The sequence below is a fragment of the Crinia signifera genome, chromosome 7 (genome assembly GCF_055691185.1).
Source record: "Crinia signifera chromosome 7, ASM5569118v1, whole genome shotgun sequence".
In the NCBI taxonomy this organism is placed as follows: Eukaryota; Metazoa; Chordata; class Amphibia; order Anura; family Myobatrachidae; genus Crinia; species Crinia signifera.
In genome coordinates this window covers 190,356,027-190,368,276 of record NC_139223.1, presented here as the reverse complement: position 1 = coordinate 190,368,276, position 12,250 = coordinate 190,356,027, and the positions used below count along the sequence as shown (strand labels likewise).

General features: G+C 45.9%; 1 pseudogene; it reads left to right on the top strand.

The window, feature by feature from the left end:
- Positions 1-2,082: 2,082 nt before the first annotated feature.
- On the top strand, positions 2,083-9,761 carry LOC146021319 (piRNA biogenesis protein EXD1 pseudogene; annotated as a pseudogene).
- The last annotated feature ends 2,489 nt before the right edge of the window (positions 9,762-12,250 follow it).

Below are 12,250 nucleotides of genomic sequence, written 5' to 3'. Positions count from 1 at the left end.
TGGATCAGTAAATTTGTCTCCTAGCATCAGGAACTGGCAGTTCACACAGCCGTGGCATTTCGTAACCCCATTTTTTGTTTGCAGCCATGTTTTGTTCTTTATGGGTCCAATATCAGAGGGCGCTAACACATCCCTCAAGTTACGGCTCCTCTTGTAACAAAAGAAGAGGTGTCTGTATGCAAAAACGTCCGATAGCTGCATCCGATTGCACAATATGCCAATGTTTTAAAATAGTTTTTCGAATATGCGCTGAGGTGACAGAGTATGTACTTGAGAAAATAAGTCTATCTTTATCTAGACTTTTGTCTAGATAAAGTCTATAAAATCCACTCCATGCGTAGTGGATAGTGGGGTTACGAACAGGTAAAAAATTGCATTGGATCGCATCGGATCGGCCGATATAATAGAACCAGCAAATTCATTTTATTGGCCAACTTTATAACAGAAGATATATACAGTATATGTGTGTGTGTATATATATATATATATATATATATATATATATACATTGGAGAAGGAACCGCACTCAGTCCATTAAAGAAGACACAGGGTGGTGCTCCACTTTAGAGGATTATCCATCCCAATAATAGTATTTTAGAGAGAAGTAGGCACTCACCAGCACTGAGATTGTGCAAAAGCAAATAAGTTTTTATTCGTCAAATCATCGGGACATCAAGGAAGTCGACGTTTCGGCCCTCAACAGGGGCCTTTGTCAAGACCAAACACACGGATACAGCAGCAGACAAAGTACTTTGAGTGCTGGTGCGTGCAGGGGTGTCCATGCCGCCGGGGGGAGCCTGCAGCGCTGTTATTGTGTATAAGCTTGTCGCGCCCGGCGGGGTCCCTACAGTGAATAGAAAATAACTAGCGCTTCCCACGCCGCCGCGCGCATAGCGCTAGTTATTTTCTATTCACTGTAGGGACCCCACCGGGCGCGACAAGCTTATACACAATAACAGCGCCGCAGGCTCCCCCGGCGGCACGGACACCACTGCAAGCACCAGCACTCAGCAGGGACGCCGGGGACGGAAGTTTTTTTACACAGGTACCACAGTGCTGGGGGTGAGGGGCGAACTGCCGCCCTCCAGGTGCCGGCGCCCTAGGCAAATGCCTAGAGCTACCTAGTGGTGGAGCCGGCCCTGACTGCCTACACATATATTTGACATTTACTATGCTGAAAATTCATGACACATTCGTATTCGTATTTTCGAATACAAATGTATACGCCATCTAATGAATACGAGTAGGAATCAGTCAGATCCGTGCAGGCTTCAGTGTAAAAAAATAGTTAAAATAAATCATTTGAAAAAAACGGCGTGGGTTGTTCCCCCCCCCCCCCCCCCCCCCAACCATAACCAGCCCAAGGTTCAAAGAGCCATTCCTGGTTTTGAAAAAACACAGTGCAAACCGAGTAGGGGATCCCCTGACTTTTTAAAACCAGGCTCAAGGGCCGGTCCTGGTTCCCAAAATGCAGGGAACAAAATGAGTAGGGGTTCCATGTATTTCGAAAACTGGCACCAGGCCCAACAAGGTAGCATGGTAATGCCACAGCCAGGAGGAGACTTTTTATACAAGTCACCCCAGCCAAACCATTTACCCCCTGACCGGTCAGCCCGGGCAGAGATCCTGGGACCCCCCCCCCCCCCCCAATGAAAGGGTCCCCCCTTCCAGAATTTACCTTGGTGCCCCTGAACAGTGTTTGTGTAAAAAATAGAAAAACTATTGAGTATTGTTGTGGAACTACAAGTCTCAGCAAGCCTGCACCACGTGCAAGGACTTGGAGAACCACAAGTCCCAGCATGCTGGTGTTAAAGGGCCTGCTGTAACTTGTAGTTCCACAACAGTAAAAATAGTTAAACACACACCAAACTTTATTTCAAACATAACCCATAGATACATACATATACTTACCTACCTTGACACGTAGGTAGGTATCCGTCCATCCTCTGGTCCTGAAGATACTCCATATGCGTACCTGTGGAAGGAAACCATCCTGACCAGGGTCCTCTGGCATAGATCAGGTCCTCTTCAATCCCTGTTGGCATCCAGAGTACTTGGCAAAATAAAAAAACACCATAAGCGATGTCAGCACGAACTGGGGAGAAGTCGTCAAAGGTTTGTTTACTTGCGGCTCCTCCCCGAATAGCGCTATTTCCCACATATCGGCCGATCAGGAGCCTCTAGGCGGCCAATAGTGCTATTTGTCTTTGTATTCTTAGTAAATTTCTCCCACTGTTTCTTTTTCTACTTAGACTTGTTTTCAAATATTCCTTTATTGATTGTTCACAATTTTTCAGGCCCCCGTATGTTACTGCAACTTCTAAAAAGTCACAGCCGATCCCCTTTGACCTGCCTGGGAGCATCCTGTGTGGTAGGTTCGCATGCAATATATTGTATTCAATATATCGCATCACGATCGCATGCAATATATCCCGGCAAGTGCTTCTGGAGGCTGTCCGATCAAATCCAACGTGTAGTCCTTGTGATCTAGGGGCTCCAACTCGATGTACATGGGACCGCTCAATGTATTGGATCTAAAACATTTGCCCGATTTGACCCAATTTCTCTGGCCTGATGTGTTGGAATCATGTAAAATCTGGCAAAATGGCATAAGCGTATTGCCAGCTATAGACCAGCTTGTTAGACCTCCAACATGAGTATTCTCTAGAAGAGCTTCTTTTGGAGAACCATAGTGCCATAACCACTACACCATCTCATTCATTCACACTTTTAAGCGAGTTTGAGCAAAACAATTAAAAAAATATCCTGCAAAAATATGAAATATTATGTACTGATAAGATAGGCTTACTTTTCAACCCAGCTGGGGTATTTTCATTTTTTGGGGTGATCTCTTACCATAAGGTGTTACTGTCCCGATGTATCAATGTATCAATGTTGCAGACAATTGTTCTGGTGTTGCTCTCTGGGGATCCAGGTTACGGAATTATGAACAACTTTGATCAGTCATTCATGCATCCAGGGTACTTTTTGGGATCCCAGTGCCACCTTCACCCACAATCTCAGGAGCTGGAATGGCTGCCAAAACATCTCTGTAAACATCAGCGGTGCATTTTTCCGTTTTTACGGTTTGACAGGTGTGCCCTCCCAGTCAAACTCCCCACCTGCCACTGTCCCCGGAGCAGTTAGGCAGTAGCAGTGCTGCAGAAATCAGCAGGAAAATGGTGCGGCGGCCATTTTAACAGAGTTGCTCGCATACAAATAAAATCACTAGGAAAATGGCCACCGCTTATTTTTCCCAGAGACCTTCCCATGCACAGCAGACTGTAGGACAGCACTAGTGTCCCCAATGCCCAGAGTTAGGCAGTAGCAGTGCTGCAGAAATCAGCAGGAAAAAGGTGCGGAGGCCATTTAACCAGAGTTGCTTGCATACAAATAAAATCACTAGGAAAATGGCCACCGCTTATTTTTTCCCTGAGACCTTCCCATGCACAGCAGACTGTAGGACAGTGCTAGTGTCCCCATTGCCCAGAGTCTATAGCGCTGCCGGCCTGAGAGGAGATAGCCTAGATGGAGTCTGCCCACGGCCCCAGAATTTATACTTACAGAATTTCCAAAGCTTTTCTTCCATCACAGGAACCGTAAGAGTTTAAGCATTGCCAAAGATCAGTGGAAGTATTAATCTCCCACTACTGGTTGTTGGCTATTGTTCTGTTATTTTGTTTAGCAACATATTGGTTATTACAAAACAATGTCAATTAGAGGATTGTAGGCTACTGCTCCCCAATAGACTTGTTGGTTCTCCGGAGCGGAGAATGAAAGCAGACATCTGTAATATTGCAGTCTCCTTAGATTGCTTCATCTATTATAAATATTATCAAGGCTTACCATAAAATGTTCTTGCAATATCCTCTTCATATCAATATTTACAGTGCAAAAATGCTGGTAAATAATACATGAGGATTTAAGCATGGGTCCTATTAATTCAGGTTATGGATCCATTCCTCTGCATAATGTCTATCAAGCTTCTGTTTTCTAAGGATTGATTATCACTATTTATTTTTTTAGTACTGGACTATTGAGTCCCGCTTAGTACTTGACTGAGTTCAGTTGGTTCATAGACATCTAAAAAATTAATACACTTGTCTAAAGCGTGATAGATGGCAAATGATAACAGCATCCACCCCTTTCAGGCCAAGGACACATAACCCTTTAATGACACTTTTCTAGCGGTGACTGCCCCCTAGTGGAGTAATTATTTTTATATTTGCCATTTAATTTATTTTACTGTTCATAGTGATTTAAACTTTACAGTCAACACGCCTCTAATAAGAAGCTCAATAATCAGACTTAAGACTCTGATTATTGACCTTGATTATAGCAGTCAAGGTGCTACAGTGGTTTCTTAATTCAAATGAATAAACCTTTTCTTTCCTCCCTAGGAGATAAGTGTATTTTTACCTGGCAGTGCACTGTATGCTGATCACCTGTATGCTTGCTGCAGTACCTGCTTTAATAACATCTGTAGCACATAGTGTGGTTATTTTAATTCTACTCTATATGCATTGGCAGAACTAGTACTTTATCATACTTACCAATGTTCTCGCTGTACTCTCCTGGAGAGAGCCGCCAGGTTGTGGCTGGAGGGGGTGTGGAATCCTACACGGTGGGCTGTACAGGGGCATGGATACTCAATCAGGTCATTGCGAGCACGCACCTGCTCTACATAGTAAAGTGGGGGTCGGGCTACTATGATGCAATTAAGCACAAATCTCGCCATCACCCACTTTGTGGCCAATGCAGGAGGTATGTGGGCTAGGGTGGGCAGCGCGGGCAGGATCAGGAAGACGTCTACTTGACCGGGGGGCAAACAATTTTAGTGAGCCTCTTAACCATTTCAGGAGAGAAGTTAAGTATTGCATTTTATGGCACAGACGTGCAGCGAGGTTAATGGCTTGGCACACGATTTGGTAGTGATTATGCCTATAAAAATCATTAGAGTAAAACAAACATAATATGAATAATATATATATATATATATATATATTTAGCCAGATCCCTCACTCTTCCCCTAACGTTCCCACCCAGCAGGATACACAAACCCCGCCCCCCCAGGGAAAAGTGTTCTATGTGTATAACGTTCTACACACCCCACCCCCTTGACATCACCTCCCCCCGCCATCACCTCCCCCCGCCCAGCCAGGGCTACAGTACATGCCCACATCCACCATTACTCCACAGCCACCATCCACCATTACTCCCGCACCCCCCCCCCCTGCCCCCTCTGCCATCGAACCCCCCCCGGACACCCACGACCCCCCTCCCGCGATTCGCTGGTCCCCCGCGACCCCTCCTCCCGTGATTCGCGGCACCATCTGCGACCCCCCTTCCCCCCATTCGCGGGACCCCCGCGACCCCCCCTCCCGCGATTCGCGGCACCCCCGCGACCCCCCCTACCACGATTCATGGGACTCCCCCTCCCATGATTCGCGGCACCCCCGCGGCCCCCCCTCCCGTGATTTTTGGGACCCCCGCGACACCCCCTCCCACGATTCGCGGGACCCCCGAGACCCCCTCCTTTCACGATTCGTGCCCCCCGTGACCCCCGCGACCCCCCCTCCCGCGAGTCACAGACCTAATTCTGATAGTGTCATACTGTCACACACATGTCCATCAAGCGCAGGTCTCCATTATTCCATTTATTACATTCTATTAATACTTAGCACTATTTTCTTTCTCACTGACACAATTTCTCTAATATTTTAATTACATTTCATTTTTTTTCTAGTTTTTTGGGGTGCCACACCCTGCACCTTAGATATAGCGCTAGGGACCCCCAATATACAGAAAATTCTTGAAGATGGCTTGGGCGCTTAAATCATACATTTGCGCAAATATATGCAACCAATATCTCTGAATTCTATTATCATGTAGTGTTCAAGACTGGTTACTAATATTATTCAGTGAGCTGAGGGAAACCATGGATTTGTTACTTACATAATATGATTAATACAAAGATAATATTTATAAGTTATGTATTCTAAGATTTTGTATTATTGTAATCACTTTTATAGCTGAAACTCAGGAGTATACTAGATTATAACAGGTGTGGCTTTGCCTCCGCTGCCTGCTCTGACTGTACATCACTGTTTTATGGCACCACAGCATTATTTTTAAGGGACCCAATGCTTCAAGAGAGACACCTCTCTCCACAGTGCTTAATCGGAACTTAAAACATTGACTACTGAATAAACTAACCCTTTCTAGATAAACTGACCACTACACATTCAGTTTCCTGCTTATTTGGCTTTCTGCCTGGTTACCGTTTCTGTACATACTTTGTCTAAAGATTTAGTTTAGCCAAGAGGTGATTCCTTCCTTGCATGCCCAGGGCTTCTGGAACTCTTTACTTGAGGAACTCTTGAGGCTTTGGTTCTAGTCTTCACCTGGTTCACGGTGGCCTACGTAAAGTCTTTTGCAGTAGTCTTCTTCAGTAGCAATCACCGCTACCATGTTATCCCTTGAACCATCTTCTCACTACGGCTCCTCTTCTGTCTACTCTGCTGTCAGATTGCCTTCACCCACATCATACTGGCCAATATAAGGTTGCTCTAAGGCTGGTATTATGATTCTGTGTGTCCTGGTTGGTCCACTGCCTGAGCCAATCCCCAGGTCTGCAGTGAGTTGGCAGCGCCTATTTGAAAATGTGACCTTTTGATTGGCAGAGCCTGAATGAGAATGAGATGACCTCATTGCCAGGTAACCCTGCTACATGCACTTACGAGATTGAATAGACACACTCATATGTTTTTGTGTGTGGGAGGGGGGAGGTTAGAGAGACAGCAATGTTGGGGAAGACACCTGTCAGTGCTTGGAGCTGGTGCCCCCTAGCACAACCCCCTCTGCATTTCTCCCAACTGCCCCCTCCAAGTTGCAACCCATCGGCAGCCTCCCTCTCAACAGCCTATCAGAGATAGGGCGAGGGGGACAGAGATGAGAGACATGGACACCGAAGTGACAGCCCTTTTAATATTTTAATATTTATGGAAATCCAACCAATCCATTCTCTTTGCAGCTAATGCCTTAGTGATGTCATAAATTCCTAGTGAACTGATAAGCTGGAGCATAATTTAGTCCTTCCCACAAAATGGCTAACTGCACTATATATACACTGGGTCTGATTTTAATATGTACGGTCTGGCAAAACTGCAGAGAAGTGGCTATAAAATACTGTACATGTAATACGGTAATGCTGAGGAGGCACCTGTAGGAAAAAGATGTCTTCTGTCAGCATCTGCAATCTTTGAATGGTCATAGTCCTTGGCCATCAGCATAAGCCAAATCTTAAGCCGAGTGGCCATAAGAACTGGTCATCCGGATTCAGGAAGTCTGCATCTGATGCCCCCAATCCATTCCCAATATAAGAGGTGTGGGGGGGTGCCTCACACTAGGGATGTGCACCGCGCACTTTTCGTGTTCCGTGAAACACGCTTTGGGTCTGTATCTCGGGCGCTGTTTTGGATTTTGTGTTTTGTGTATCGTGATTTGGGTTCTGATTTTTTTTTTTAAAAGCATAAAAACTGCTAAAATGGCAGAATAACCTCAATATCATTAATTTCCACTCATTTCCAGTCTATTCTGAACACCTCACAATATTGTTTTTAGGGCAAAAGGTTGCACCGAGGTAGCTGGATAACTATGCTAAGCCAAACAAGTGGGCGGCACAAACACGTGGCTCATCTAGGAGTGGCACTGCAGCGGCAGACAGGGTGGCTGTTTGAAAAACTAGGCCCCATAAAGCACATAATGGCCAAAAAAGGGGGTGTGGTACAGGGGTCCGACAGTCGGGATCCCGACTGGCCGGACCCAGACAGCATGGTGGGCGCAACGAAGCCCCTTGCGGGCTTGCTGCGCTCGCCACGCTGCGGGCACGGGGGCTCGCTACGTGAACCACCTATTCTATTCACCCTCTATGGGGGTCGTGGACCCCCATGAGGAAAAATAGCCGGTGGCTATCGGGAACATGGCTGTCTGTGTTTTGACAGTCGTGATCCCGACGTCGGGTAAATGCCTGTCGGGATCCCGACTGTTGGGACCCCATCCGGCACCCAAAAAAAGGTGCAAGATGAAATTGTCCTTGGGCCCTCCCACCCACCCTTATGTTGCATAAATAGGACATGCACACTTTAACAAACCAATCATTTCGGCGAAAGGGTCTGCCCCATGACTGTGGCTTAAATGATTGGTTTGTTTGGGCAAGCAAAAGCAAGTCACCTCTCCCTGCACAAACTGGCTCTATAGAGGCAAGATGTCATCCTCATAATTATCCAATAAATTTTGATGAACATCATCTTATCCACATTTTGTGGAAGCAACCTTCTTCACTGCTCACTGACCAGGTTCCCCACTACACTAAAAACTCTTTCAGAGTACACACTGGAAGGGAGACAACTCAAGTAAAATAGAGCCAGTTTGACTTTGTACAGGGGCTTTCAAACTGCCTTTTTTGTCCTGCCAGTACAGGTAAGGACTGTCTGACATGTCTACTTGGATGCTGTCACCAAAGTAATCCTCCATCACAGTGATGGGAAGGTCCGGCATCACAACCACCAACACCCTATGACTCTCCTTGGGGATTTGTGATAAAATGTCTTTAGGAGGGTGCGGTTGTCTGCAGTTAATGCCGGTGGTGTGTACTGCGCTCGGTCCTGTGCCCCTAATACACGTTTAGCATTGACATAGTAACTGATACCAGCTTCCTAACGAAGGTCATTGGGAAGAATATCAAATTTACAACCACCAGTGGATACTTTCAGGGCGTGCCAATGAGTATTGATGCGAGCCGTACAATCACTTTAAGAAAAGTTAAGGATTTAGCAACTGGGAAAGAAGTGCCTGGAACAAAAATTCTCTTTGGGCATACCATTCTGAAAGTGGAACCAAGAAGAATCGTCTGGTCCTTCAAGTCAATAGCCAGAAAATACAGCTAATGAAAGAGATAAAACTTTATCACAAGAGAGCATTGAAGATGCTGGGAAACCTGCCGGGGAAGTGAGAGAGCCTGATCTACCTGCACCACATGGGATGCATGTATCCTACAGGCCATTAAACGGGCAGTTGAGGATGAAGTTGCAGACTATGTTGTTGGTCCTGCAATTCGACATCTACAGAGCCAGAAAGTCCTGAGCTTAGCCTAGGTGCAGTGGGAGTGAACTTGTGTCACCATAGAAAGTTGTGCTGGCTGCAGGTGGTTACGAAAAGATGTGTTTATCTTTTTGATGTCCTACTCTTGGGGGCTGGAGTTTTCAGAAACGGGCTACAAATGGTGCTTAAAGACAAAAGCATTCTAAATGTGGTCCGTGACTGTCGCTGGCTGGGGGATGTCTCGTCCCACCAATATGGGGTGGTTCTGCAATGTCTTTGATACATAGGTAGGAGATGCATACCTGTTCTTCATGGAAACCGGGGGCTTCCTTCCTAATCATACGTGTTCACATAAGGAATGTTTGACTCAACATCTCAACATTCCGTCTTCACAAGTTTCATTCCTGACTTACAAGCAAACTTTAATAAAGGATAACCCCAATGTATGGCTTAATCGTCCAATGTCTACACATTTGCTGAAAGTCTTACACCACTTGGCTCTGCGCCTAGTACTGTTGGATGCCATGTTAGCTGATTTTATATAATTGGTTGATGGGTATTTAAATACATATAGCCAAGGAGCAGCGGATGATTTGAGCCGCACTGAGATCTGCTCTGAGCTTTTTTTTTTTTTTTTTAATCAGATGAACAAAAGGTAATTGGTGTCAAATAAGTGTGAAAACAGGTTGAAAGGGGAGTTTAGGGTGGGAGGGGGAGAGAAAAAGAGGAGGGGCAAGGGAGGGGGAAGGGGAGGAAAGCCTTGCCTGCCCAAGCCATCCGCCCCCTTTTTTTATTTTTTTATTAAGCTATTGGTGGGTCTTGTAAAAGTATTCTGGTCTCATACCAGAGAGTTGTACGGAAACATTCATGAATTTGTTGTTTGATGTCAGTTGGTAAAGTGTCTATATAGCTCTCCCATACCTCGAAGAAGAGTTTTGTTTGAGATTCTTTATGTAGTGTTGTTTCAGTCCATTCAAGCTTAAATATTTGGAATAATTTTTCTTTGAACATAAGAAATGAGGGAGGTATGTTGGATATCCATTGTTGTAATATGCATTTTATTGCTACCGCAGAAAGTTATAACCATAGGCGAATCTAGAATTATGGTAATGGGTGGTCCCAGAAGCAGACATAACAGAAGGGGGACCTTTGCGCGGCGTAGCCGTGCGGCAAAAAGGGGGCGTGGCCCCATGGAAAGGAGGCGTGGCATCACAAAAAGGGGTGTGGTATTACACTTTAGACCATACACGGTAATGCCCATTACACATTTTAGCAAACTCCGTAATACCCATTACACATAATGCCACATGCCGTAATGCCAATTACACATTAGGCCACACACCATAATGCCCATTACACATTGTGCCACACATAATGATGCCCATTACATACTATATATCAAACCGTAATGCCCATTACATATTTGCCACATAAGTCCTGCTTACCTACGTGCTCATTGCTAGGGGGTTCTTGCTTGATGGCACCATAGTACCCATTACACATGATGCCACATACCATAGTACCCATTACACATGATGCCACACACCATAGAACCCATTACACATGATGCTGCACACATAATGTCCATTACACATGATGCTGCACACATAATGCCGCTTACACATGATGCTACACACCATAATGCCCCTTACACATTAAGCCACACATTATGAGTAATGCCCCCACATACTGCCACTTGTAGCGTTCCTTAAGCAATGCCCCCAAAAGTGCCACTTACTGTAAATTTTTATATGAGCATTCGCTGCTGCTGCAGGGAGAGATGGAGAGTGGTGCAGCTGCTTCTATGGGGAGAGGAGCAGAGCGCAGCGCAGAGCACGCTCCCACTCCCCTCCTGGTGTCCCCTCTAGCCGAGTGGACATTTGAAATATTATGCGCGCTGTTGTGCGTGACGTTGGGGGAGCACACCGGGCGCCGGCACCACATGATTAAAGGGGGGCGAGCTAAGGTGAAAGCGGGGAGAAGAATTGGAGCGGAAGCTGCAGGGGTGACAGTCATTGACAGCTGGGCAGAGAGCAGGGGGCTGCCCGGCTGTATTCAGAGCACTGCAGGTCACGGCTGTTTGACATAATACCCCTTTCACAACAGAAAATGCAGGGATTTACCCGGGAATGTGGTACCAGGATCATGCAGGGACATTCCCAGGCTGACCCCTTATACACCAGCCTAGTCCCTGCATTTTCTGGTGTGAGGGGGAGAGACAAACACTCCCCTCTCCCTACACCCCTTTAAGCTATATCTTCGGAACCAACAACCCCTTTACATGAGACCAGTATCATATTGAAGAACTTTTGAGTTGGCTTCGAATGATTTTTGGTCCCGTGAAACTGGGCTGTTTGGTTCCAGAAAAATCTGCCCTCAAAGAACATAAAATGACATTTAAGAAATGAAAAAAAAAAAAAAAAAACGGTTTAACCTCAATATCCCTGGAACCAATTAACCCATATGGATCCAGCCTGGTATCAGATTGAAGGCCTGGCGATTTGGGTTTGACTGACATCAACCTTGAGCTTCAGTGATGCAGAAGGGGGAACTGGCAGCTGTTGAACTGGGTGCGGGTCGGAATTAGCGGGTCCCATGTTATCCTATAGGGAAAACGTTCCAGCTTTGCCTGGCAGTATCTCCGGTTCCCAGGGGGCTAGAGACACGGGGCTGGGCTCGTTGGAAAGCCCCATCCCTCAGCTACAAAATGGGCTAATGGGTGGTCCTGTGCACCCCCGGACCACCCCCTAGATTCGCCTATGGTTATAACAACAATTTTTTTCCATCCCACTGAAATTTTTGGGGTGGTTGGCAAATATCCCAAGATGGCCCATTCTGGTGTTAATAGTAGGTAGTTTACTAAATGATCTACCGCAAATTTTCTGACTGTCATCCAGAATTTTTGAATAGCTGAACTACTTAAATCTAACATACGATTAGTTGTTATGGCCATACCACAATGGTCCTCTTCACCATCATGTGTTTCTCTAGCGACTGAGAAGAGCAGAGTCATATCATGGAGGCATGGTGGCCAAGGGAAGTGCATGCCATGACAAACCCACAGTATTGAACTTTGCCATGGGGCATGGCCAGCAAATAGGGGGCATGCTTAAATGAAGGGAAAAAACTAAAGTAGTGACATTGTAGG